This window comes from Puma concolor, chromosome F2, assembly GCF_028749965.1.
Source record: "Puma concolor isolate L17-30 chromosome F2, mPumCon1.1.hap2, whole genome shotgun sequence".
NCBI lineage: Eukaryota > Metazoa > Chordata > Mammalia > Carnivora > Felidae > Puma > Puma concolor.
The window spans coordinates 58,553,874-58,581,380 of NC_141684.1; positions in this window are offsets into that span (position 1 = coordinate 58,553,874).

Below are 27,507 nucleotides of genomic sequence, written 5' to 3' on the forward strand. Positions count from 1 at the left end.
ACAAAAGATAGCCAGTAGGTTCAATGCCAGTGACAATGCCATTCAAAGACTTTTAACTGGAAAATTTCCACTTGAAAATTGTGAACTGAAACTGGCTTGTTTTTACCATTATGGATGGGTTTGCAGGCAACCTTGGTTTATGCAATTGCACTAAAGCAATAAAATTCTTGTAAAATAGCTCTGTCTGATGTTACTTCACACTTTCATCTGCTAAAGAAAGAAAGGCAAAAGATAGATAAGGATTTCCATAATAAAATAAAATCTGTCTGTTGTAATAAAATACCTTTACATTTCATTTTGAACAGATGACCTCACTTTTCACTTGAGTGAATACAAGAAGGTCACCGTAGTTTAATTTTTGCAGCCCCCTTTATTCCACCTCCAAGCATATTTATACCTTCACCCCACTTTTAGTCCTTTTTTTCTTAGTGGAGAGGCCACTAGTTTTTAACCTGGGGATTGGGTGGACGCTGTTCTTGGGATTTGGAGGCAAGCTGGATCAGAATCACCAGGACTGTAATAGATTATAATCTGTAATATAAATATAATAATTGTGGAGAGACTGACGTTTCAGGCCCAAATCAAGTTATCAGGTGAGAATAATTACCATGGAGAGCTTCTGCTTTGCATGAAATTATGCTACTTTATCTTCAATATCAGTACTTATTAGAAAAATGCAAATTAAATAAAAACCGAGTTACTAATAGAATGGTTATAAAATAAAAATTAAAACTAGCAGCCAAGTGCTGGCAAGGATGTGGAGCAACTTGAAATCCTACATTGCTGGTGAAAATGCAAAATGATATAATCAGTTCAGAAAACAGTTTGGTGGTTTTGCATCCACACAAAAACCTACCTGGATATGTTTATAGCAGCTTTATTTGTAATAGCACAAAACTGGAAACAACCTAAATGTCTCTCAGGGGAGGAAAGGAAAAATAGAATGTGGTACATTTATATAAAGGGATGTTACTCAGCAATGAAAAAAAACTGAGTACTGAAACATGCAACAATGCAGGTGAGCAAATGCATTCGTGAAAGAAGTCGGTGGAAGGCTATAAGTTCTACTATTCCTTTTATTTATTTATTTTTTTTAATTTTTTTTTCAACGTTTATTTATTTTTTGGGGACAGAGAGAGACAGAGCATAAACGGGGGAGGGGCAGAGAGAGAGGGAGACACAGAATCGGAAACAGGCTCCAGGCTCTGAGCCATCAGCCCAGAGCCCGACGCGGGGCTCGAACTCACGGACCGCGAGATCGTGACCTGGCTGAAGTCGGACGCTTAACCGACTGCGCCACCCAGGCGCCCCAAGTTCTACTATTCCTTTTATATGAAATTCCAAAAATGGCAAAATTATAAAAATGGAAGACATATTATAAGTTGCCAAGTGTTAAGAGTGAAAGAAGGGTCTACATACAAGGAGTAGCACAAGGGAGAGAGTGACGGAATTTTACCATAGTTTGATTATAGTGGTGTATTTATCAAACTTCATAGAATGGTTCATCCAACAGTGTGAATTTGAATGCATGTGAATCTTAAAATCTGAATAACTTATACTTTGCAAATTTTAATTTTGAACAACTAGGAAGGTTCCACAGTGTGATAATATGCCTTACTTCTCTAAAGCTGTAGAGACCTTAGGTGTAGATACCAGAACATGATGAGTGATGAAAATTCTTGGAAGTGGCAGTTCTTGGGGGACAAAGTCTTTGTCAGGGAAAGTACAACATAACCCTGGAACATATTGTTGTGACAAAAATTTTTAAAGTGCTAAAACAATGATGAGACATACCAAAAAGAGGCAAAAGTAAGTTTGATGGGGTGTCCACTTACAAAATCTGGGATAATTTGAACATTGAAATACATTTGAACATTAAGATACACAACAATAAGAATGGTTTATAACCCATTGAATAAAATATGAATCCATGAAGGAGGGAGGGAGAGAGGGAGGGAGTGAGAGACAGAGAGAGAGAAAGAGAAAGAAAAAAAAAAAGAAGGAAGGAAAGAGAGAGGGAAGGCGGAGAGAAAGAAAAGAAAGAGAAGAAAGAAAGAAAGAAAGAAAGAGAAAAAGAAAGGAAGGAAGGAAGAAAGAAAAAAAGAAAGAAAGGAAGAAAGGAAAAAGAAAGATTTGTCTTTACAACTGGGTGCCAACAAGTACATATAAGAGAAATTATGGAATTAAAATTAGAAAATAATTATTCGGCAACCATCATAATAAACCTCAATAGATATTAAGACTAGTGGGGTAAGCTTTTTTATAAATAAGATATTTACATAGTTTCAAAAAACTTTCCCACAAAATACTTATTAATTACAAAGAGGCAAAAACAATAACTATACAATGAAGAACCCAGGCAGACACAACTTTAATCAAATGATTAAAGTTAACATTACAATGAGACAAATCAAAATCCTGTATTACCTGATAAGAAGTAATAAAAGGAAAAGCTCTCTATGATTCTTGCCCAGTACCTAACATGAATTTAATCATGAGGAAAAATCAGGCAAACCTAAATTAAGGGACATTCTCCAAAATAACTAGTCTATAATATTTAAACATGTCAAGGTTGTAAGTCAGGGAAAGAGTGACAATTCCAGTCTAAAGAAGGTTGAAAAAACATGGCAACTAAAGGCAACACATGATCCTAGATTGGAAATTTTTTTTTTTTTTGGAAATTTTGCTATGAAAAAATTATGGTGATAATTGACAAAAAAAGAATGGGTCACTATATTGATAAAGTAATGTACCCATATACTAATGTATCTATGTATCAATATTACTATTGGTATAGTAATACATCAATATTTATTTCTCAGCATTGATGATTATATTGTGGTTACGTAGGAGAATATCTTTGCTGGAATTCTCACTTAAGTATTTGTGGGTAATAGAGTGTCATGTCAGCAACTTACCTCAATTAATTAAAAAGTGTATTTTTTTAAAATAATTTTGCAAAAAAAACCCATATTTGCAAAAAAATTTTTTTTAATTTGCAAAAAAAAAAAAAAAAAACCCATCAGAATTGTCTTCTGATGAAGGGAGTGAGAAAAGTATTTTTTCCCCTAACTTACCATCTTTTATTGTTTAAAGAGTTGCACAATGAATACTAACTCTCTTATACTTCCAGCTTGTATGTCATGTGAACAGAATGGGCTCCTTCTCATTTGACACTATAGAATCAGCAGAGAGTTCTCAGGAGAAGTTAAATGAACACAACAGAGGCTTGAGGTGGTATCAACTAGGAGATTACAAAATTGTGCTGACCTAGTTTGCACAGAAGTGGCTTGGAAGAAACAGCTGAGGTCGAGTATTAGAAGTGATGTGAAAGAAGTGATCAATGCAGTATACTCCCGGCATCATTCAAATCCCTCATGCCTTCCTTATCTGGCTATCCTATTATACGGAGCCTCATTCTTTGTGAGTAAGGGGGGAGGTACAAGTTCAGTTCATCACAGTGTCAGTTCAGATGTTGGCCAAATACAATCTCTGCAAAATGGTAATACAGAAGAGTTAGTGAAAAAGCTACAGTGGCCAAAGCTACTGGAGATATTTGGACAATATTTATTGTTTACTGCAGAAGGTTATATCCTTGCTCAGGAACCCAGTTTATACTTCTACTATCCAAGCTTGCCACATGGCATCCTTATCCAACAGAGATACTACTAACACCATTGGACTGATTTGATCATATTGCCTATGTGGTGGGGAAGGTTGTGCTTTATACGGGGCTCTATTTGAAACTTCTAGCTTTCTCAGTCACCTAACAAATGGGGTGAATCAGTCGTTGCCTTCAAAATGCTCAGAATTCCACCAAACACTGTGCCTCTTTATAGCAGTTATGAATTGCTAAAGAAATTGAAAAAAAAAAAAAAAAAAAGATGAAGGGGATGTCCGAGGATGGAAGCCTCACATCTTTAAACTCCTAAAATGTTCAATGTTTTTTCTGACAGTTTAATATTCCACCACCTCACTCATGCCTTGTGGTTTAGTAGGACATCAAGCATACTTTCTAATCCTTGCTCACCTGGTCCAACTGAAATTATGTGAAAATATACTGTGAATCAATATGATGCTATGGCATCTGAAGAGTGTCAATCATCAGAGCCTTCCTCAAACTGGTTACTACAAGAGTGGATGAAATCAAAGAAAGATGAGACCAATAGGTTCTGAAGTGATACACACACATGGTGTCTGAAACAAGCCAGTAGCCAATAACAGAATCTGAAGAAGGGAGCATATGAATTTTCTATTGCTGTCATCCACAAAATTTAGTTGCTTAAAACAACCTCTGTTTATGATCTTATAAAGTCTTTGCTTAGGGTCTAGTTTTGCCTCCTTGAAGTGGTTCTATACGGCTTTGGCTCAGTCACCTTGGTCTTTGGATCTACCCTCTGGCTTTTCTTCCTTTTCATAAGAAAAAGGGGTGCCTACGTGGCTCAGTTGGTTAAGCGTCCGACTTCAGCTCAGGTCATGATCTCATAGTTCATGAGTTCGAACCCCGTGTCGGGCTCTGTGCTGACAGCTTGGAGCCTGGAGCCTGCTTCAGATTCTGTGTCTCCCTCTCTCTCTGCTCCTCCCCAGCTCACGCTCTGTCTCTCTCTCTCAAAAAATAAATAAACATTTTTCTAAAAAAATTTTTAATGAAAAAAAGGTGTATATTTACAACAGAGTACCCTTTCTCAATCTTCTTCCTTCTCATGGACTAGGCTTTTTATCTTTTTAAATTATGTCAACATTTATTTATTTTTATTTTTTTTAAAGTTTATTTATTTTTGAGAGAGAGAGAGACAGATCATGAGCAGGGAAAGGGCAGAGAGAGAGGGAGACACAGAATCAGAAGCAGGGTCCAGGCTCTGAGCTGTCAGTGCAGAGCCTGACGTGGGGCTCGAACTCGTGAAACGTGAGACCATGACCTGAGCTGAAGTCAGACACTCCACCAAGTGAGCCACCCATAATTGGCGCCCCAATTATGTCAACACTTTTAATGCAAGCCAGTAGCGGTTCCTTTAATACAGCTGTCTTAAAACTGTGTGACTGAATGTGGTGTAGACATGTTTAAGATTCTAAGAAACCCCTTCATTAATTCTCTGAGGCACAGCTTTACCTTTTCCTGAGGTCTCAGAAAGTATTCTTCACTCCCATCCTAGGCTTGATGTTTACTGTGAGGGCATGAGTTCCAAGAAGTACCCAGAAGTCGATCTTTACCCAAGCTAATTTCTAATTTTGAAAGTCTTTTGCCAGGAATCATTTTTTTTTTAACACAAAACAAGTCATACCTTCTTTATATTTCCTCTATGTTTTGCTTGAATATTGAGAAGTTATTTTTTTGTTTTGTTTTTGTGTTTTGTTTTTTAGCCCATCTAACTTCTCTCATATTTTAGGACAGGTAGACACACATATCTAGCTTCCACTTCGATATTATTTGTAGAAATCTTCTCAGAGCTAATACTTCTTTCACTTTGCTGAAGGTGACAATCACACTAATCGTTCTGTAGTACAGAACTTGAGTCCTCTTTACCCCAGTGTCTGATAACAATTTCCTTTATGCTCTTCAGGCCTCCACCTGTCACCTGGTCTTTAAGCATATGCCATGTAACTATTGTGTGATGATAGAATCTTACTTCTGGGTACCAATTTCTGCTTCAGTTATCTGTTGCTGTATAAGAAGACCTTAAAATCTAATGGCTTAAAACACTAAGTATGTATTTGTTCATGATTCTTTAATATTCACTGGGTATGATTAGAACAGTTTCACAGTGTCTCACATAATATCTACTAGGGCTGGCTGTCCATAAGGGTATATTCTCTCATATCTGGTGTTAGCTGGGATAGCTAGAATGGCTAGAGCCAGGCTGAGCTTCCCTATCTCTCTCCCCAGATGGCCTTTCCCTATCTGCCTCAAACTTTGGCAACTGGGTTCCAAAACGGAGTACTCCAAGAAGAAGAGCCTTAATGTGTAAGTGCTACTGAGCTTCTACTTGCATTTTGCTTCTAATGTCTCACTGACCAAAGTTAATCACATCAGCCCATCTCTGAGGATCCTCTGAATTGAGTTGGGAGAGACAGTTCCTCTTCTTGGAGTGCATTTGGAAGAGGCAGCACCACCTGCCCTGGGACAAAAGAGCTGGCGGGCACCACTGAGCTACCCTATTCCCCAAAGACAAGCAGAGTCACCTGCTGAGGGCAGTTAACCTGTATGCCAGCTCTTTGCTGCACTTCATCATAAACTCCAAGCCCCTGTGCAGTTGTGTGACTGCTTTTCTGGGACAAACTGGTAACAGCCACAACACGGTGAGATCCTCCCCCACAGGATCAGCTTAGGACCAGATGACACTATGTCCCCAAAACTTGGAGTTTTGAAACCTAGCTGCATGTCTGAGATAAAAACACAGGAACACTGCACCACCCCTTAGGCAGATGGATGGAGTGGTGTCACTTCAGTGAGCAGCACAGCACATACAGTGGAGGCTTGAGTTGCTTACACCAAGCCTCGCCCTTCTGTGCTCTGCAGGTGCCTTTTTTAACGGGGTGAGTGTGATTGAAAGCCAGCACAACAACAGGCCTCTCCTCAAAAGACCAGCACAAACCCCTCACATGCCCCAGGTCTACTGACCATAGAGTGTTGCAGACTTCAGCTCTAGAGGAAATAAGACCAGGCACAGGCTTTTCTAACACATAAAAGACAGAGACCTGGACAACATTCAAAGACAGAAGAACCCATCCCAAAAGAAAGAACAAGAAGAGGTCATGGCCAGAGAGCTAACCAAAAGAGATAAGTAATATGCCTGAACCAGAATTTAAAAAAAACAATTATAAGGATACCAGCTGGGCTTGAGAAAAGGACTGAAGAAACCAGAAAGACACTTACCACAGAGATAAGAGACCTAAAAACTAAACAGTCTGATTGAAGATTAAAAAGATTAAATAAATGCTCTAGCTGAGGTTCAAACCTGATTGTATGTAATGACCACAAGGATGGAAGACACAAAGGAATCAATAAGTGATAGAGAAGATAAAATTATGAAAAATAATGGCACTGAAAAGAAGAGGGAAAGAAAAATATTAGATCACAAATGTAGACTTAGGGAACTCAGTATCTCTATAAAGTATAATAACATTTGTGTCAAAAGAGTCCCAGAAGAAGAAGAGAAGGAAAAAGGGGCAGAAGGTTTATTTGAACAAATTATAGCTGAAAACGTCCTTAATCTGGGGAAAGAAACAGACATCCAAATCCAGGGGGCACAGAGAACTGCCATCAAAATCAATAAAAGCAGGCCAGCACCAAGGCATAGCATAGTAAAATTTTACACAGATAAGGAAAGAATCCTGACAGCAGCAATGGAAAAGAAATCCTTAACTTACAAGGGAAGACTCATAAGGCTGGCTGCAGACTTATCAACAGAAACTTGGCAGGCCAAAAGGGGAGAGGCATGATATATTCAACATGCTGAATGGGAAAAATATGCAGCCATGAATACTTTATCCAGGAAGGCTGTCATCCAGAATAGAAGGATAGATAAAGTTGCCCAGAAAAGCAAAAACTAAAGGAGTTCGTGGCCACTAAACCAGCCCTGCAAGAAATATTGAGAGAAACTCCTTGAGTGGGAAAAAAAACCAAAAGCAATAAAGACTAGAAAGGAACAGAGAAACTCTCCAGAAACAATTTTACAGGTAATGCAATGGCACTAAATTAATATCTATCAATAATCACTCTGAATGTAAATGGACTAAATGCTCCAATCAAAAGACATAGGGAATCAGAATGGATAAAACAAACAACAACAACAACAAAAAACAAGATCCATCTATAGGCTGCCTACAAGAGACTCATTATAGACCCAAAGATACATCCAGATTTAAAGTAAGAGGATGGAGAACCATCTATCATGCTAATGGTCGTCAAAAGAAAGCCGGAGTAGCCATACTTATATCAGGCAAACGGAATTTTAAACCAAATACTGTAACAAGAGATGAAGAAGGGCACTACATCATAATAAAGGGATCTAACAAGATCTAACAACTATAAGATTTTATGCTCCTAACTTGAAGAACCCAAATATAAATCAATTAGTAACAAACATAAAGAAACTCACTGTTAACAATATAATAATAGTAGGAGACTTTAACATCCCACTTACAACAATGGACAAGATCGTCTAAGCAGAAAATCATTAAGGAAACAATGGCTTTGAATGACACACTGGACCAGATGGACTTAATATATTTAATAATATATTTATAGAATATGTATAAGATGTGTTTGTTTTTTTTCCTGTTAGAATGTGAACATTTGGAGTACATGTTTATTACATCTCTAGAGGCCTGTTACTGTGTCAGGGTTAAAACTGTTTCTACAGTAAATGAAAGGTTAAGAATGTTGAGAATAATTAAAACCATTTCCATATTCCAGAGTAACTGATAACGGTAATTCCCATGCAACTGATAACTGTACAAATGAGGCCAACCAATTCACCAAAACCAAATCATTTAAGGCCAAAATTTAGTGTGAATTGGTCTTTCACTAAATTGGACATTTATCAATTTGCTTTTAGGCAAATTGGCATCCTATGAATTGATTCTTGGTAAATTTCCTAATGCTCTCTCTGTTTAATGGCCTTAGAAGAGTCAACCTGTATAATTGAAGCACTTGATTCTGGGTGGTTTGCTTTGTAGGAAGGGCAAATTAATCTGCATAAAATTGACTTCTTTACAGTTATTTTTGTCAGGATAACAAATAATATTACCTTTTATTTTCTTCAATGTTTTAGATTTCAAAAGCCTGGTCGGTCTAATTAATTCTATCTTTAAAAGGAAAGAAAAACAAAAAACAACTTTATCTAAATACTAAAACCATTTTAAAGTCATCCAGGAGTTTGAGGAAGCCTTACAAGGTACGTGAGCATGATACTTTGCTCCTGCTCCCACTTCTATTCAAAGCATTTCTTTTCATGTGTTAATTCAATAGAAAAGAGACTGGGCTTCAAGTCTGTCTCTCTAGTATGTACTACATACTGGGAATGTGATAAATGTATTTATTCATTTTAACCAAATTCTACCACAACAAAACAATTTAGAGGCCCCATGGAGTCTATTATAATGGGATTTTACCTGTACTTTGATTGAATTAAAGAATCCTATATAGAAATCAGCTATTTAAACATCATCCACAAGGACTTGAATCATAACGTTTTTCTCTGAAGGAGCACATTATTTACCAGTTTTGGACAGAGGCTAATTAATCCACATTTTGGATGGTACCACTGCTGGCTTATGACAATGTGCTCTGCAACCCTCCACTCACATAATTCTCTCCCATAGAAAACCTGCATGAAATTTTCTAAGCAGGAATCCACATGAATTTCTTGGAAGTAGCTCAGACTTTTCATTACGCTTCTGATGTTTATAGGGGGATTATTTTCCCACATTAAATAATATCACTTATTTAAAATCAGAAATCTGTTTTCACAATTTTATCTTATCCATTTACCTTTCTTCCCAAAATGTGTTTTAATATAGATGGTAAATACAGCTTGATTACTTTATATACTCATAACATCGACTGAAATAGGATATAATGACAAGCAATAATCACCAGAAAGCCATCTCATTACGATTATTTTAGCATTTGATAGAGGTTTTGCCTAAGGCGAAGCCAGGAGCTTCATTTATTTCAAAGAGATAAAAACAAGGAAATATGCACATTTGGCATTAAATATGATTATGCAATCAAGGTCTATGAAAGGTAGAGAAGAAATTTATATTCACATGTACATCCTTTCTGACCTTTGAGACTTCCTAGTGACCACAGGGACACTGTCAGCCTACCTATTCTGCAAGTCTAACTGCAGCCCCAGTCTGAAGAGCCAAGGATTGCACACATCTTTGTAATAACATCAGATTTCCATGTGACAAGACATTTGCTATTATATGTTATTTTTTTAATTGCAAGGCTGATGAGTTTAAGTCAACATATTTCTTTCCCGCTCCTTCTGCTTGTCAGCTGTAGCTGGATTGATAAAATGCAAATGAACAAATCATTAACGAGTACTGGTTATGAATCTCTCAGGCAGTTCAGGACCCTATCAAATCCTGCACCTATTACTTTGTGTGATTGATGTACTATTGTAAGTGATTGTTCCTGATCTTATTAAATCTTATTGATTTTTTCCCAGTTTCTATTTTATGCAGGGCCAGGCTTGGACTATTATGAATGTTGCTGAACACTGTTAATCAAGCTTACACAGCTATTTTGATGGCAAACAATTAGAACTCTGCAGCTCTACCTTGCAATTAGCTTCAGGGATATGGACCTCAGCACCATAATAATGAAAGAGACCGCCTTCAAGCACGGTAATGAGATTTACAATTATGACCCCAAATAACCCCTGAATATAACCAATCTGCAAATTTGGATGTGTTTATCAATAATTTCTCCATTTTTGTGAAAATGAATTTGAGAATTTTTCTCAAAAATATTCTTTCCTAGCAGAATCATCCTTGTAATATATTATACCCATGTAATATATTACAAACGAAGCTTAAGGGTTTTGATTATATAAAATTGCTGTTATAAACACTTTATATGATAGCTGACTTAAAAATGCATAAGCGGATTAAAAATAATTCAAATAATTTCTCAAATAGGTGCATGAAATTTATATTTTCCAAATATGACAGTAGAATTCGTTAAAGGAGGTATGGAACATAAGTATCATTTGCTTTTATTTTCGCTAGTAGATTTATTTATTTAACCGATTTTTATTAGGCATCTACTATGTGAATAGTACTGCAGTTGAATCTACGAATCACACAAAGATGACTTAACTCTACTTCTTTCTACACTGTTCTTATATAATATCATAAATGTTTAAATTAATATGTCAAGAGTATCCATGTCCGTGTAATTCTATTTAAGTCTATCAGGGGGAATCTCATGGATAAATTTTATTCCAAACCTCTACATTCCTTAGGTACAAATTCTTTTTTTACTCCTTATTCCTAGCAAAAGACATTATTTCCTTCTTTATTTAGAATGTAGTATCTGGTGAGATTTTTCTTATTCAACCACATCTTTTCCCTCTTGTCACTTAGGGAGAAATGCTGTCTTTACCTATTTCTTCAGCAATGATTTTATTCCCACACCCTCTCGACTTCTTATTTGCCTCATTGCATTAATTTTGTTTCTAGTTTGTACTTGCTCTCTTTCCACTGACACTTTTTTTCTTTGAGAAACACAGGTTACCCACTCCCTGGAGCAAAGCAACTAATTAACTAGCCATCCCAACTTATATTTGAGGCTGATGTTATGTAACTCTACAATATCTTTCACTTTTCTTTCAAAATTCTGCATCTAGTGTTTGATGACTGTGGTCTCCACTGTAAGGCATATGGCATTTTGAAGAACAGCTCTGTTGGCAAAGGCTAAAAATAAACCATTAAACTTCCAGAGTGTTTAATAGCACGAAAAGTGTTAAGACAGACCTCACCCATCCTGAAGCCTCACTATATGTCAGGCGTGGGGTGAGGTTGATACAAGGTCAGAGCTGTGATAAGAGTCAGGGATATTAGTTGCCAACAATTACTAACTCCTGGCCCATTATAGCCTGGCCTGCCGTGACTCCCGGTTAAACAAACAGCCATTCTGATTGTAACTTCCTTATTTTTCTTAGTGGTATCTTGCAATGAGAAGTAGAAAGAGCAACATAGTAGCTTTAAGGTCAGAAAATAGCAAATTTGGAGTCTTGTTTAAAACCACTTATGAGTTATGTAACATTAAAAAAATTACCCAAATCCTTCTGAGCCTCAGCTTCTTCATTTGATATTTAGAACTCACGGGGGGCAATTTTTAAGGATTGGAAATAATGTATTAGAATAATGTATTGCATTGCACATGATCATAAATTGCCTACCTCACTTATGACATCTTCCCAGAGAATATGTCTCTACCAGCACTACTTGGAAAGAAATAGGCTTCATAACTTCCTACTCTCCTAACTATTGTTGATTTTAATTAGACGAGGGAGAGACATTTGACCCTTGCCTAAGCCGAAGAGAAATTCTCTTTCTCTCTGCCTTTGTCTCTGTCTCTGTCTTTCTGTCCCTCTACCACTTGCTCATTCTTGCTCACCCTCTCAATCTCTATCTCTCCCATTTTTACTAACACAAGAAGAGTTTATCAGCACTTAAGAGTGACATGCTATTCTATTAAATGAAAATCAGAGTTTTTATCAATGCAAGACAAAGGGAAATGCAGGCTGAAATTATAGAGAATCATTGGGACAGCCTGCAGATACAGAGCAGAAAATGATGCAGATGTGCTTATAAAAATAGGTTAAGATACCCACGGGTGGGAAGTGATGAAGAGATGAAGACAAAGCGGGATGGGAGAGAGACAGAAAGAGAGAGAGGGCAAGAGAGATGGATTTAACACACATGCACATGCAAGCAAGCCCTGTCCTGGTTCTTGACGATCTCGTTGCTATAAAATCTGGCTATGTTTGAAGGTCATGAAAACTTATAAACTTAACCCTTCCTTACATTTTTGTTGCTGTCGCCCTTTGTTTGCTTGCTTGAGCTAATCTTAGCCAATCTTTGTCCAATAAATGGTAGCTTCTGTTATTTATTCATTCAAGGGGGGTTTATGATGACCTATTCTATGCTCAGAGAACAATAGTCAAGAAATCAAAAACCCTGCCTTTTGAAGTTTTCCTTGAACTTCCTCTTTTACAAGTCTTCCTCTCTTAACACTTTGGAGTAACTTGTCACTTAACTGTTTGAAATTCCGTATGCAGCTCATCAATGAATCCTGGGACTCTTACTGGTTGGTATTGCCTATTCTTTCCGCTGACTCTGCCTTGGCCCAGCACCTGGTGGTAGCACACACACCTACGGCCCAGGCCATCTTATCTCTTTTGTCTTATCTTTCCAGACTGTTCTACAAACTTACAGACATATCATAGAGCCAAACGTTAACTGTGTTATTTCCTTGTTTAGAAAAAAATTGATGATGGAGTGTTCTTACCACAGTAAAATAAAATTTAAAAGAAATTGATGATTTTTCATTTACCCATGGCTAAATCCAAACTCCTTTAGCCATATGTTAAAAGCTCACTAGCATCAACCAATTTTTCCAACTAGATTTTCTACCAACTTGTAAATCAATTTCTCTACATTATTAATACTTTATATAATTTTATACTTGCATCTCTTATTTGTGTTTACATTCTATTTCTCTCCTAAAGTGAAATACTTCTTGCTTGTCTGAATTTTTACTTCAGGAAATGTTTTAAGACTGTGCAATAATACTTTCTGAGTTTGAATCTTGGTCTTCTCCTTTTTTCAGTTATGTAGTATTGAGGGAGGTATTTAACCAACCTGTGCCCTTATTGTTTTATCTACTTAAAATAGCACTTATCTCATAAAGATTTTCACTCAAATTTTTTAGAATTGTAGTAAACAGCCTCTAAGATGGATTCCAGTGATCCTTGGTTTTCTGGTTTTCACACACTTGTGTAATGCCACACTTTTGATTATGACAACTTCCTAACTTGTTTCTAATGTATAAAATATGGCAGCAGTGATGGATGTCTCTTCTGAGATTGTTACAAATGACTGTGGCTTCCATCTTGGGCACTCTTTCTTGCTTTCCTTTGAAATGTTCACCTTGGAGAAAGCCAGCTATTATGTCATGAGGTAGCCCTACAGAGATTTTCACTTGAGTGAACTTGTAAGGAGAACTTCTGAGGTCTGCTAACAACCAAATGAGTTTGGATGAGTTCAGCCCCCATCAATCCTTAAAATTACTGCAGCATTGACTGAATGATAGCTTGACTACAACCTTATGAAACATCTGGACCCAGAAGCCCCAGCTAAGCTATGCCTGGACTCCTGACCCACAAAACTTATAAGATAATAAATGTTTGTAGTTTTAAACTGTTAATTTGGGACATAATTTGTCATCCAGCAATAGATGACTCAAAGAAGAATTAAATAAGGTAATGAAAATTCATAGAAAGAGTTTAAGTACCAAAAAAAAAGTTAACTGCTAATTGTATTGCTAATAATATGGGCCACATTCACCCTTCTCTCTTCTGAATTTTCGTAGGGTAAATACATTACAATCTATAGCAATCCTATGATTATAATTTGGCACCCTAGATTGTTAAATAAATTTTATTTAATTCTCTCTCTCTCTCACTATATATATATATATATATATATATATATATGTATATATCTTTTGGCAAATTGATATCTATCTATCTATCTATCTATCTTTTGGCAAACACCATCTCTGGAAGATAAAAATTGTGTTTCCACCCTTTGCACCCCAGTACTTCCAAGCATTTCTGTCACCAAATTTTGTCAACTAACTATCTGCTATGGCCTGTCAAACAGAATCCACACTGTGCATGATCTGGAATTCTAGAATGTGCTTGAGAAACTCCTGGGCCAATTCCTTGGGGGTGAAATTCATGGCATTGACACACGGTAATTCCTCATGGAGAGGGATGTGTTGGGGACTTCATGACTTCTAGAGTGGCCCTGAAGAAGGTGCTAGTGCACATCATTAAGAGTCTTGCATCGAGTTTCAGGTTACACTTAAATGTGCCATGCTTTACAGGAATTTAAAAAATAAATAAATAAATAAATAAAATACACACACACACACGCATACACACACACACACCTATATGAATGTAGATGCACATATATGTATGTCTTTGAAGTCAAGACTCTTTTGGCTTTATTTTTTCCACACACTGTGTTAAGCCTATACAAAATGTGAATTTATTGCATGATGAATAAATTGATGCCAGATAGAATGACACACTTTGATCCATTAGACTTGCTTTAAGAAAACTCTGCAAGCTGCAGAACTGGTATTTCTGGAATCCATTTAGGGGTGACTGTGAATTGGGTCAAAGGGAATTAAACAGATGGAATTATCTGGTTTCATTTGAGTGAGCTGAGAAAATAGAGATAGCATAGCTTGGTTTCCATAGTCAGCAGCATATAACCTTTCATTTAATATTGGACCAAATATAGATAATCAAGACCAATTTATATTATCAAAAGTCATTTCAAATGCTAGTAAATACTAAACCCACATAGCACTAGCCTTGAAAGCTTATGTTGTGGAAGAAGAAATTCGAATTGCTTTGTCTGTGCTTTAAATATTGTCAAACAACTAGCATATTTGTTTATATGCCTTTTTTCATCACTTCCATTAGTGTAAATATTACATGGTTGCACAAATTAAACTGATACAGACATTCAGTTAGAAACCTGGAGGCAAGTTTCTGACCTAAAAAGCACGCAGATTTGGTAGACTGACAGATCTGGGCTTAAATCCAGTTTTAGTCACTTGCTAAATTTGTGCCTTTGAGCAAATTATATAAATTTTCTTAATCTCAGTTTCTCATTGTCTAAAATGGGGTAATATTTGCCTCACAGAATTATTTGGTGATTAAATCAGATCATATAGTACCTTCTACACAGAAATCATCAGTCCCTTGTCCATACTGTTTTAAAGCATGTTTATATAAATGGTTACATTAAAAAAAAAAGAAATTTACTAATTAGAAAATACTACAAAAATATCGAAGTTAAAAATGATGCCTGATGTCCAACTAATTTTCTTTGACTGTTCCATGGTGGCAGACCTCGACCAGTACAATGTTACAGTGTCAGGAATAATAGCAGCCAATTTGCCAAAAGGACTATGAATGTAGTCTTTGCTCATCATACTTCTAAGTCTCAGAACTGTCAAATTACCCAAAGGAATTTTACAAGAGAAATTATTTTAATCATTTCTGAGGATGTAAGAAGTTACTTAGATTTTCCTCCTTGCTATTAAGTTTTCCTATGTCCCAAGTATATGAATATTGAATGCCCTCTATTTTTATTTTCTTGTTTTTAAATTGTCTCTCAAAATGACTTGGAGACTTACTGAACAACATAAGTTAAATGACACTTTAAAATATTAGGTTGAACAATACTGAAACAACTTTAAATCGAGTGGTTTCTGCATAAATTTATATTAGTGTTTTGAAATGGAGATTTAGGAAATAATCTAAATAATTGATTCAAAATAAATCATTTTTTTTCTGCTGTCTTTGTAATCACTCCCTTGCAATTGACTTTAAGTTTCTTGCATTTCTCTCCCCCTCTGTCATTTCCCGACAAGGCCATGACACTAGTTAAAAGTTAAGCCCAAATATTCACCTACTTTACACCTAGCATAGGGTTGCTGACAGGGAGAAAAGCCTTCAAATGCTGAGTAACCTTACTGCATGACCGTAAATATCAAATGACTATAGGATGGAAACTGACTGCCTTATCACACTAACTTAACATATTAGTACTCCCTTATATAAAGATAACCATTTCATATCAACTTTTTTACTCAGACCTTCAAAATGTTCCCCCAGCTTCCGGTGGCTCACCTATAATCCATAACTACCACATACACATGAGCATATAACCCAGAGACAGAGAGTAGCACACAAACTCTCAGCTGATATCCTAGGTTTGAGAACACCTTAATCTTCTTCCCGCCAAATCTACTTTCTGTTCAGTTATACTGGGTAAAGTGTGCCCACTCATATCCAAAGTCAAACCCTTTCTTGTAGGTCTGGATCTCAGTTCCCTCTCACATTCTTAAGGATTTTGCTCTTGCAATCGTAATTTATCTCTTGAATTATTAATTTTCTTTTTTATTTCATTTTGTCCTTAGCATACAAACATAATTCTAGTATATTCCATCCTAAAGATTCCACTCTTAATCTCATATCTTATATGTTGACTCTCACTCACAGAAATTATTTCAACAGGGTTGTTTATATTCACTCTCTCCAAACTGTATGCCATTTTCTTTTTTCAACTTATCCAGTGATGTGTCAGTGCCTACTCTTTTGGTGAAATTGGTCTCACCCAAGTCATACAACGAACTTGTGTGCTGCAAAATCTAATAGTTACTTTTTTGTTCTTGGCTTCCTCCCATTCTTAATAACTTCCAACATAATTGTTCAGTCTTTCCTTCTTGAAATATTCTCTTGAGTTCTCTTGAAATATTCTCTTGAATTCTCTTGAAATATTCTGTTGAATATTCTCCCTGCTTGCCCATACTGATACTGTTCTTTTCCATTTCCTCTGCTGGCTGTCCTCCTTTGTTCAAACTATATGTCTTGTTGGCTCCCGGGTTTCATGTAGGCCCTTTTTGGTCTCTATATTGAATCTCTGCCTAAGTAACACCATTCCATACTAGACAATTTTATAAGTACTCTGATAAGTAATTTTATAAGAAGTATGAACAGTAGAGTGAGGATATAATCATAAAACAGATTTTTCTCCAATTATGCCTTCAAATATGAACTATTGGATACCCTGTAGTAGTGTCTAGGGCAGTGGACATACCTTTCCAGTCACTCTCAGCTGTCATACTTTCAGCCAAATTAACTTTAAAATTGAATCTCATATCCGATTTTATTATTTTTGTCTATCTGTCGTAAAATGCCTGAGGTGAAAGATACATCTAGTCGCACTTCAGTGCGGCTCTCAGGAAACATGGAATGTGCCTAGCACCTATTATTTCAACTTTGGACCTTTAGTCATTTATCTGGACTGCAGGATAGGAAAGCACAGGGCATCCTGCTACACATGGATGGCCCTGAAGTAAGAACCAGATGCCAGATACAGTTCCATGATAGAAACCCCCACGTTGAGATGGGCCTGGAGCGAGAAGAAGTACACGTTCGGGCAAGGGTTGCTGGTTTCTCGAGGCTTGGTGATTAAGCTCTTTTGGATAGTTGAGGTCCATAATGAATTTAACCCCAGAATTAAGGTTATGTGCGATTATATACTATTATGTCTTATGTAATATCAATGAATTACTGTACCTGCTTAATATTCATTCAATATCCAACTGCCTTCCTGACATTTCCCCTTGGCTTTGAAATGGGGGTCAAGATAGAACTCTTAATTTCCCAGTCCCTCCCACACACTTGTTTCTCTATCAGTCTTTCATATCTCATTACATGTCACTATTATCTATCAAATTGGTCATGACGAAAACATGAGTTCTCTTTGATTCTTCTTTACCCTTCACCCCACCCTTCCTCCAACCCAACAAGTCTGTCATCTTCATTTTTAAATATGCATTTCACACTCATGCATCTTGTTTAGATCTCCAAGGTTACCAGCTTAGTCCACAGCACCATTCTTTGCATAACTGTTGTAATAGCCCACTAACTGGTCTCCCACTGCCATTCTTGTTCCTGGAATCCATTTTCTGCATTCTAGAAACAGTAATCTCTTCAGTGTGAATCTGTCACTCCCCTCTCATAAGCTTCAATGGTTGCCTGCTGCATTCTGAACAAAATGAAAACTCCTCACCATCCCCTAAAAGGCCTTCCATGAGCCAGTCTCACAGTCATCTTTATGTTGTTTGAAAATAACATCTTTATGTTGTTTTAACTTGGAGCCATAGTACCTGCCAGCCTCTCTCCCTGCAATACTCTATGACTGTGTGTATTCATAGCAGTCCCTCTCTATCTCTCTGTCTCTCTCTCTTTTCTCTCTGTAATTTAGGTCTCAGCTTAAATACGTCTACTCTGTGAAAACTTCCTGACCACTTAATCTGTATTAGGTTCTGCTATCTCATCATTCTTTTTCATATGATATAGTTTTAATTCTCTTGTCACTTGTCACTACCTGAAGTCATCTTCTTCATTTATTTGTTTAATTTGTCATTATCTGTTTGGCACAGATAACGCTTTGCATCCACAATTTCCATTTTCTTTTCTTCCTGGGCACATAGACTGTTTTTCCTACGTTCCTGGCAGCCAGGTGTGGCAGTGTGGTTAGTTACAGCCCTGGAATGTAGGCAGAAGTTACCTGTTCTGCTTTCATGCCCGGCCTTTAAAACATCTACAGACCCTCCAGGATCCTTCTCGCTTCATCACTCAGACTATTGTGAACAATCTGGTGACAGACATTGAGAAGCCACCAGCAAGGAGGAGCCATGATTTCTTGTTCAACATATGGAGTACTAAATCCAAATACACATTTGGACTGCAATGTGAGTGAAAAAATAGCCTTTAACACCTTAAGTCATTGATTTTAAAGTTGTTGACTGTAGCAATTAGCCTACTTTGACTAATATATCTTTCCTGTTCATTGCTATACTCACAGTATCTTTAACAGAAGTGCACTAAAAATATTAAGCAAATGAATGAATGATTGGATGTTTAGTAATTTAATGTGCTTTAAATACATATCCATGCATCGCATATGTAACTAAGAAATTTTCAAGCATAGACCTCTTTAATGATTGGAATATTTTTCTAGTAGCAGGTTAAGACTAGTTAGAAAGGCTTAGATAAAGGTAATATTTGGATAGAATCATTATTGATTTGAAAATCAACCCTAAATTCTTTGACTCTGAAACACTGTAGGAATGTCTTTAACAGAAACTAATGGGGGAGATACTTAATTCTGCTTTTTGTAACCAAGAAAAAGATATTTCCATTAATAGCAAACTATGAGACTTATTAGAGTATAGAAAATACTCCACTGACAGACTTTGTCTTTCTTTAAATATTGGTTCAAATGAAAATCGATGTCTTTTTTATTTGAAGTTTGGTAGTTAAAAAGCCAAGCTTAGGATACAGTATTTTAAGAGCTATAGAAAATCACAAAAGCCAATGTTTTACTAAGTTGGTAGCTATAACTGGATAATAAGTTATATGTAATAATAACTGGATAATATCCCAATGTTATAGTGATAGAAGGTTAATCTGAAACTAAGATCCTGATCCCTTATTTCTTAGTCACTGTTCATTTCCTGACACTTGATTTTGAAAATTCAGGGTTTTGTTTGTTTGTTTGCATACAGTGACTACTTTGGGCTTTTTCTCTTAGATTTGTTTGATTACACTGAAAGAATCCTCTATCAGTACTTGGAAAATGACACAAAAGCTAAATTATGAATTATTGAAATAAACTTCAATGCTTTGGTCATTAGGTATGAAAGAATACATAGATGAAAATAATAAATACAAAAAAAAATATTTATATACTTAAAAACTATCTCAGTCAGGTTTAAAGCTACCTTTCCCCCTTTTTTTTTTTCTCCTTTTATCCCTCTTATCAAATGTTGCCTGGATATTTTGATTCTACTTGGAAAATATCATTAACTTTTACCTTTTTATTTCTATTTCCATAGTTACAATTCTAATTAAAACTCTCATTATTTTTTGCTTGAGTTATTTCTGTAACATCCTAAGATTAACATAATATAGGAGGTGATGTTTCTTCATTGTTTAAGATTGATTCAGCCATGCACATCCACCATAACCTCCTTGGAGTTCTAGAAAATTGGTGCATTAATTTGTTTGGTCAATTAGCAGATCTTATCGGGCTCTATCCCTTAGATAGGCACTATACATGTGGAGATCAACTCACTATCCACCCAAATGGTAGATAAATATATAGCTTTATAACTGCTAGAAATGTAACTCATAGAAATGTGGCTTCATTGCTGCAACAACCAGAATAAAAATGAATTCTTCCCAAAAGTATTGAAGAAATTTCACTGAGGAGGTGACATTTTAGGTGGATCTCAAAGAGCCAGTAGACACTTAATCAAATTATAAAATGTTTGAAAGCTGCTCCTGAACTGAAAGTTTCAAGACAAATTGTTCAAAAACTTCTGTTCTGAAAAGTCGTGAGTGTAGAATACTGGGAATGCAGGTTAATTGGGGAAAGGAAAGTGATGTGGCTCTAAAACCTAACATTGCATATATAGCCAGAAGGTTCTTTATTTTCTGGCTCACTAAACAGGTGCCTTTATCTTTCTACATACCTCTGTTTACATCCATCCAAACTCTATCTTCTTGGTCAAAGAAGATTGAAGAATGCCCGAGGAAAAGTACTGGAGGCAAGTCTGGAAAAGAGGGAGAAACAGATTATGGAGGCTTATATTTCTTTTTCTGAGATAATATAGGTTTCATTCTTTAAACAATAGGAAAGGAACAAGAGTTTCAAACAGTCAACTTGATGAAGGATGATAAGGTCAACTAGTGGAAAAGCTAAGGTTAACTGGTGGAGACTGACATAGTGAGAGATTTCGGAGTTCATGGTTTTGTGAAGGTCTAAACTAAGGCAATGAGAAAGGAAAGACTAAAAGAAGCAAATTCAAGAGTGATTTCTGAGGCCAGAGAAGATGTAGAATCTACAGACCTTGTCAACTGAATGAGAAAACAGAATCTAAGATCAAAACAAGTTTTATAGATGATAAGCCCTTGGGTTAATAGGAACAACATATTTAGAGAATAGTAACACAAGAAGTGAAAGAAAGTGATTTCCTTGAAGGCTAGGGAAGGAGGTGGATAACAGGACACATTTTTAGGCAAGTATCCATAGGCTGATGGGAGATTAAACTAGATGTTTTTTATTAGTCAAGATTTAAAAATAAACATTGGGAAACATATTTTTTTCATTAAAAATAAATCTTCAAACATTGTTAGAACTATTAACAATACATACAATATTTTAGACATTACTAAACATGAAATTCTAAGTTTCAGCCAAATTTAAGTAAAATTCTCAATCAAATTAGCTTTATTATTGTTCTAAACTTTTTGAAAATTATATCACTGCTTTACTAATTCTGTGAATTTGTTCCTAGGACTCCTACATGTATTCTGAATTCACGTTTCTTCTGGAATATGCACACCAACTAACTACGGAGTTTTAGTGAATCTTCACTGATCAGTATGAGTCTGTAACTGTTCTCTGTTAAGGGTAAATTTTAGTTATTTGGACTAAATAACTTCAAGCTCAAAATGGCCTTGGGGCTTGAAGCTATTTCTAAGTAGTATCTTAAGTGACCCTTAAACTATGTTTAGTTTGTTCTGACTCAAGTTTTCTTGAAGTTGAAATATAGCAAAAATAGATATTTCTGTCTTTTTTTTTTTCTTCCAATGTTAAGTTAGAAGAAAAACTATTAGAATTCCAGGGATCTTGCTTATTTTAAAAGTATTCTCACAATAATTCCTTACACAAACTGTTACTTGATGATCATCTACTACTCTAAAAATGACTGAAAAGTCCATGCCTATGGAACTTACAAAACATCAAGGTAATTTCACCTTTTCCAAAGCTTTCTGTACAACTTTATGAAGTTGATCATTCTATGTTTGGGGAAAATATACAATGGGACAAGCTGAAGTCCCAGAATAAGAAATAAATCATTTATGGTAACATTAACAGGCCATTCCCAACAATCACCAAAATTACTTTTAGATGTAGGCACTCACGAATTTCTTTTAGCTATTATTTTGCACCAGAGAATGAAGTGGTTACATAAGCAATGCCTGAAAATCTCAACTCCAAGCACAATGTTGCTTCTGAGCCAGGATTTGCTAAAAAATTCTGGCTGTTTGTTAAAATTAGCCCTAATCTAGCTCTGAATTTTCTTTCCTCCAGGTGCTCAAGAGCAAAATTATCTAATCCACAGAACTCTGTGTTAACAGTTTTAAGTATATGTGTATATATATGATTTTTATATTTATTAAAATATATCTACATTTTAAAATCACAGTGAAAAAAGAGACTCCAGATAGAACAGAGAGACATAAGAGCTCTTCCTGAGAAGTTTATTATCTAGTAGTAGAGAGAGGGTTAAAAAACACCAACATAGAATAGCTTAGAATTTGTAGTAAGAAATGAAAATGTGATCAAATTTTACATCACCCCCTCTCCCACAAAAAGTCCTTAGGGAGGACAGAGTAATCAGTTTGCTTAATTAATAAACATTTTAAAAATTAAGAAAAAAGTCAAAGGTGATATTTTTAAAGTAACATTCATTACTTTTACCTGAATAAAATTTTATTCATCCTTTTTTCACAACCAATGGAGAAAATGTTAGAAAATAGATATACAAAAGTCATTTATACTACTACTAACTAAAGATAATAAGCACATGCCCTTGTGTCTCTTTTCAGCTGTTGCTCCTCTAATTATCTAATTTTATAAATTTACTGTCTTTATCTCTGAGTGGATACTGTGGTATGCCATCCAGATGCCCTTTAGCCCTGAGACATTCTTGCTTCCACTGTTGGGAGTGTTGGAACCACAGGCCCTTGGCCGAGTGGCTCTTTCAGAGTCACTCTCAGCTGAAGAGATCCCTGTAAGATTGAATCCCCTTTTCCAACTGCCATGTAGTTGAACTCCCTCCTCAGCTCAGTTCTGCTTCATTTCCTTAAAGGTATTGATCCCAAGGGCACGCCCTACAAAACTTCCTGCAAGCAAATATCTATTTCAGAGCCTTGTTTCCCAGGAATCCTCACTTAAGACCCTATTCAAATGATTTTTTAATCAGTTTCCCCCCATGTGAAAATATGCATTACTAACTGAAACCGATATGTAAAATATTTTCAGGGACTTCATGGTCTTTCATCCTATGAACATATTTACTTGATCATTCCCTATTATTGAACATTTAAGACAAGGAATTCAGAAGATACAAGGGAGTAGCAGGAAGGGAAGCATGGACATGAAGACTGGTAGGTTAATTGAGCAAGTGTAGAATAGAAGTGCACATTTACCTTGACAAGAGCAGAGAGTCTAAAGAGCAAGAATGGTAAGGTAAGAAATGCAATGGACAATGGAGCTCTGAAAGCCAAAGTAAAAAGTTAGAGTTAGAATAACGAAGGGCAAGCAGATTACTTGAAAAAAAAAATGGGGGGAAAGTTATTCTAGAAGGTACATGGGAATGAAGTACAGCGGAGAAAACCTGGAGGCAAGGAAGTGACTAGGTCTCTAGCGCTCTTCCTCATGTGGAGGAGAGACCCAGATGCCTGGGATAAAATGTTGGCTATTAAGTTGGAAAGGGAGGCTCAAGAAACATAATAGACCCCCCCAAAATGTCAAATCTTAGTGATAGATTAGATGTAGTGAGGAAAATAAAAAGGGAAAGGGAAAATGACGATAAGATATTTGGCCTGGGGGACTGGAGGAAGATGAAGCTTTTAATGGTTGGTAGTGAAATTCAGAAAGGGTGACTGTTGGTAGCAGAAGGTGATTAACTTACCGTCCGATAGGTTAAATTCTTGGTGTCAGGATTGGCAAGGGAAGATTATGCGGGGGCGGGGGGAGGCTAAATATATGTTTTCTTATCTGTATAAGATGTGCAAAAATTTCAAAAAGATTATTAATTGTAGCAAAGTGGAAAACAAGGTCATGTCACAGCAACTGGTACACGCAGGTATGCACAACACTGGAGTCTTTTCAAAAAAGCAATCAATCAGCATATTAACAGCAAGAAGTCTTACCTATTTAAATAAATCATGTGTATGTGTGTATGCATATATATACACATATGTCCTCTAAGAAAATTATAATTATACATGTTTCCTACAACCTTGAAAACCAAGTATAGAATATCAAATTTCTTGGGACAATAAGCATATATCCTATTTATCGAGAAATAAATATATTATTTAATCAATACTAAATTTCATCTCTCATAATAATAAAAACATAGACAAATTTTTATAACTGGACCAGTTTTGCCACATTTGGTTGTAACTCATAACATATACTTGGTATTAAATGTAAGAAGAAGGATTATTTGATGAATGAAAAAATAATTAAAGTCGTTTTGAAGAATTAGCTTGGAATGCTGAATTCTTGATACATTACTCATTTCTAAACTATTTTGACAATGGAGCATAGTGTTAATTCATAATTTATTAATACAATCCACTTATATCTGACCCTCATCCCAATTTGCCCACATTATCTATTCATTCTTTACCTCCATAGTGTTCTTGTATAATACATGACATTCTGGCCTTCCAGGCTGATGTTGGTTGCCCAAGAGCCTTTTGTTTCTTTCCTTGCTCCAAAACCCCATTGAGACATGGGCAACATTTAGGGGCCAGGAGCGCATTCTTTCAATGTTTCAAAAGCTACAGGTAAGATGCCGAAGTTGTACGAGTTTCTCTGAAGCCTCAGTGAGTCTAAGGGACCTTATACTGTACAAAGAAATTAAAAAAAAAAAAACCACTTTCATGATCTGCCTTACATTTACCCCCACAATATAATACCCATAAAAAATCTTTGTTTTTTTCCATAAGGCCCTGATGCAAATTCATGATATCTGAGACAATTTCTGTCTTATCAGGCCCATAATTTCCTCTCTATTGCATGTACCTCTTAGCTCTTTCCTCCCCAATATCCTTAATAGAAAGGACTCAGAGGGGTGACACCAGCAACGTGGCTGAAGAAGACACCCCTCTTTGTATCTCCACTCAGCAAAAATTTGGCATCCACTCATGGACAAAGTGCCTTTGCGGGAGCTTTTGTTTTTTCCCATCAAGTAATTTGCTTACCCTTCATTATTTTGTATTTGTATCTAGCTACTTTATTCTTACATTTAACAGAAGTTTGCAAAAGGATTATGTGATGCCCAGGAAACTCCGGGGCCCATGAATTGGTTGCAGAAAATTTCCTTGAGTGTGATATTTATGACAATTTTTTTCAGTCTGCATACACAAAAAGCTAATCCTCAGAGTAATCATGCAAGCCCATGTATCAATTATTTGTGCTATGGACAGAAAGCCTAGATGGTCCAGGACATACTGAAAGTAAGGGAAAAGAGAAAGAAGAATGCTTTTCTTCATACCACCTGAGTTTCTTAACCTGTGGCTGCCTTTAAGCTGTTTAGAACCAGGTTAGCTTTTGAAACTAATCTTACGACATCTTTGAGAGAGGTTTCCCTTTCCCCTTATTCCCTATGATACATTTTTACTAGTACTCGTGTATATGTTGTTTCCCAAAAGATCCATTTTGGGGTACTAATCAAGAAACCCTAACTTCAGGAACAAAGGACAAGACACCAAGAGACCTATGTCTTTTTTGTTTGTTTTTTTCCCCTGAAGTCACAATTTGGACTATGAAACTGGTTCTGCCTCTTCGTCACGTTAGGCGAGGAACATTGGCCGAAAGATCCTCTTTAAAGACCTGGAGTGTTGGACTGGACGTCAAGACATTTGTATTTGGGCTTCTTTGGTGCCACTGTTTGAGAATGCTAAGGCATCCTGACTTTGCTGTTTCTTTCCATTTTAATGTAGAATGAATGAGCCCTGAGTCCTGTCGGAGAATATTGTGTGACTGAACTGGAACTTCCTTTAGAAATATTTAGAATTCTCACTCAAAGTTGCATGTCTAAGATAATTTTTTTAATAATGCTATTTCTACTATTTTATAGCTGCTGTGCTATTACATTTGTGCCTATCATTATCACACCAATATCTGTTAATTTTTATTTTTTTACTGAAGTTTAGTTGACACACAAGCTTGCCTTCATCTGATGCTGGAGGGCATTGAGAAACGCTGCTGGTAAAAATGGCCCTCAACCCCTGACTGGAATCTTCGGACAGAGGACTTACTGCCTCTGGAGGAAATAAATCTGTAGGCAAAAAAAGAGGCATGCTTTACTAGTAAGGAGCTCACTGGTGAGAAGACTAGAAAAGAAAGTAGATAATTATAATATTTGGGAAAAAAAGAAAGTACTAAAGTAATTCCTAATAGTCACCTGCTTGTCAAAGGATCTAAATAAAATTAAAATATAAACATTTGTACTTTCAAAATTAAAGCAACTCAAAGTTGATCAAGAATACACTTATTATTTAAATAAAAATAAACCATGGGGTAATTTTAAAAAACAAGTTCTGCTGCTTTATTTCAAAATGCTTGCATGTAGAAATATTCAATAAATTCACAATTTCAAGAGACAGTTCTATCCTGAGAAGCAATATTAAATCAGAGATTTCAAATGTTACTTTGTGTACTATGGGTTATCTAATAAATACCTGATGACTTAACTCTGATAATGACTGGATGGTTAACAGTAATGATCTAAAAAGATATGATGATATTAAATAACATTAGTAATGTTTCATTCATTTTTTTCTGTTATTCAAAAAATCAGTGAATTATCATACACAACATCTTTCTTTGAAAATTATCAAAGTACAATAATTAAGTGTTTTTTTACTTACATTTTCTAATAAATTTTGATAATGCACACATATGAATAAATGTAACATATATTCAGGTTGCATAGAATAAACAGGAAAACACCAATGTCCAACTTTTACAAGATGGAAAATAGTGATTAATGAGTAATTCAGAAGAATAAACAAAACCCATACTATATAATATTTGTAAATAGCTTATAATTTACTTCATATATCAGTATCTATGTTAACTCTTAATTAATGATATATTTATTTTTATATTGAGGACTTAATTTATCTCAAAGAACCTATAGTTTGCCTTACAATATCTTGGGTTCAAAAAATCCCTTCCATTATAAGCCAGGGTTCCTTCCTGTCATAGTTAAAGGTAACTTTTGTATTTATCAGCCTGATATTCAGTTAAAAAAATCAAATAAGTAGCTCAGAATGTGCCCAGAAAGCCTATTTTTAC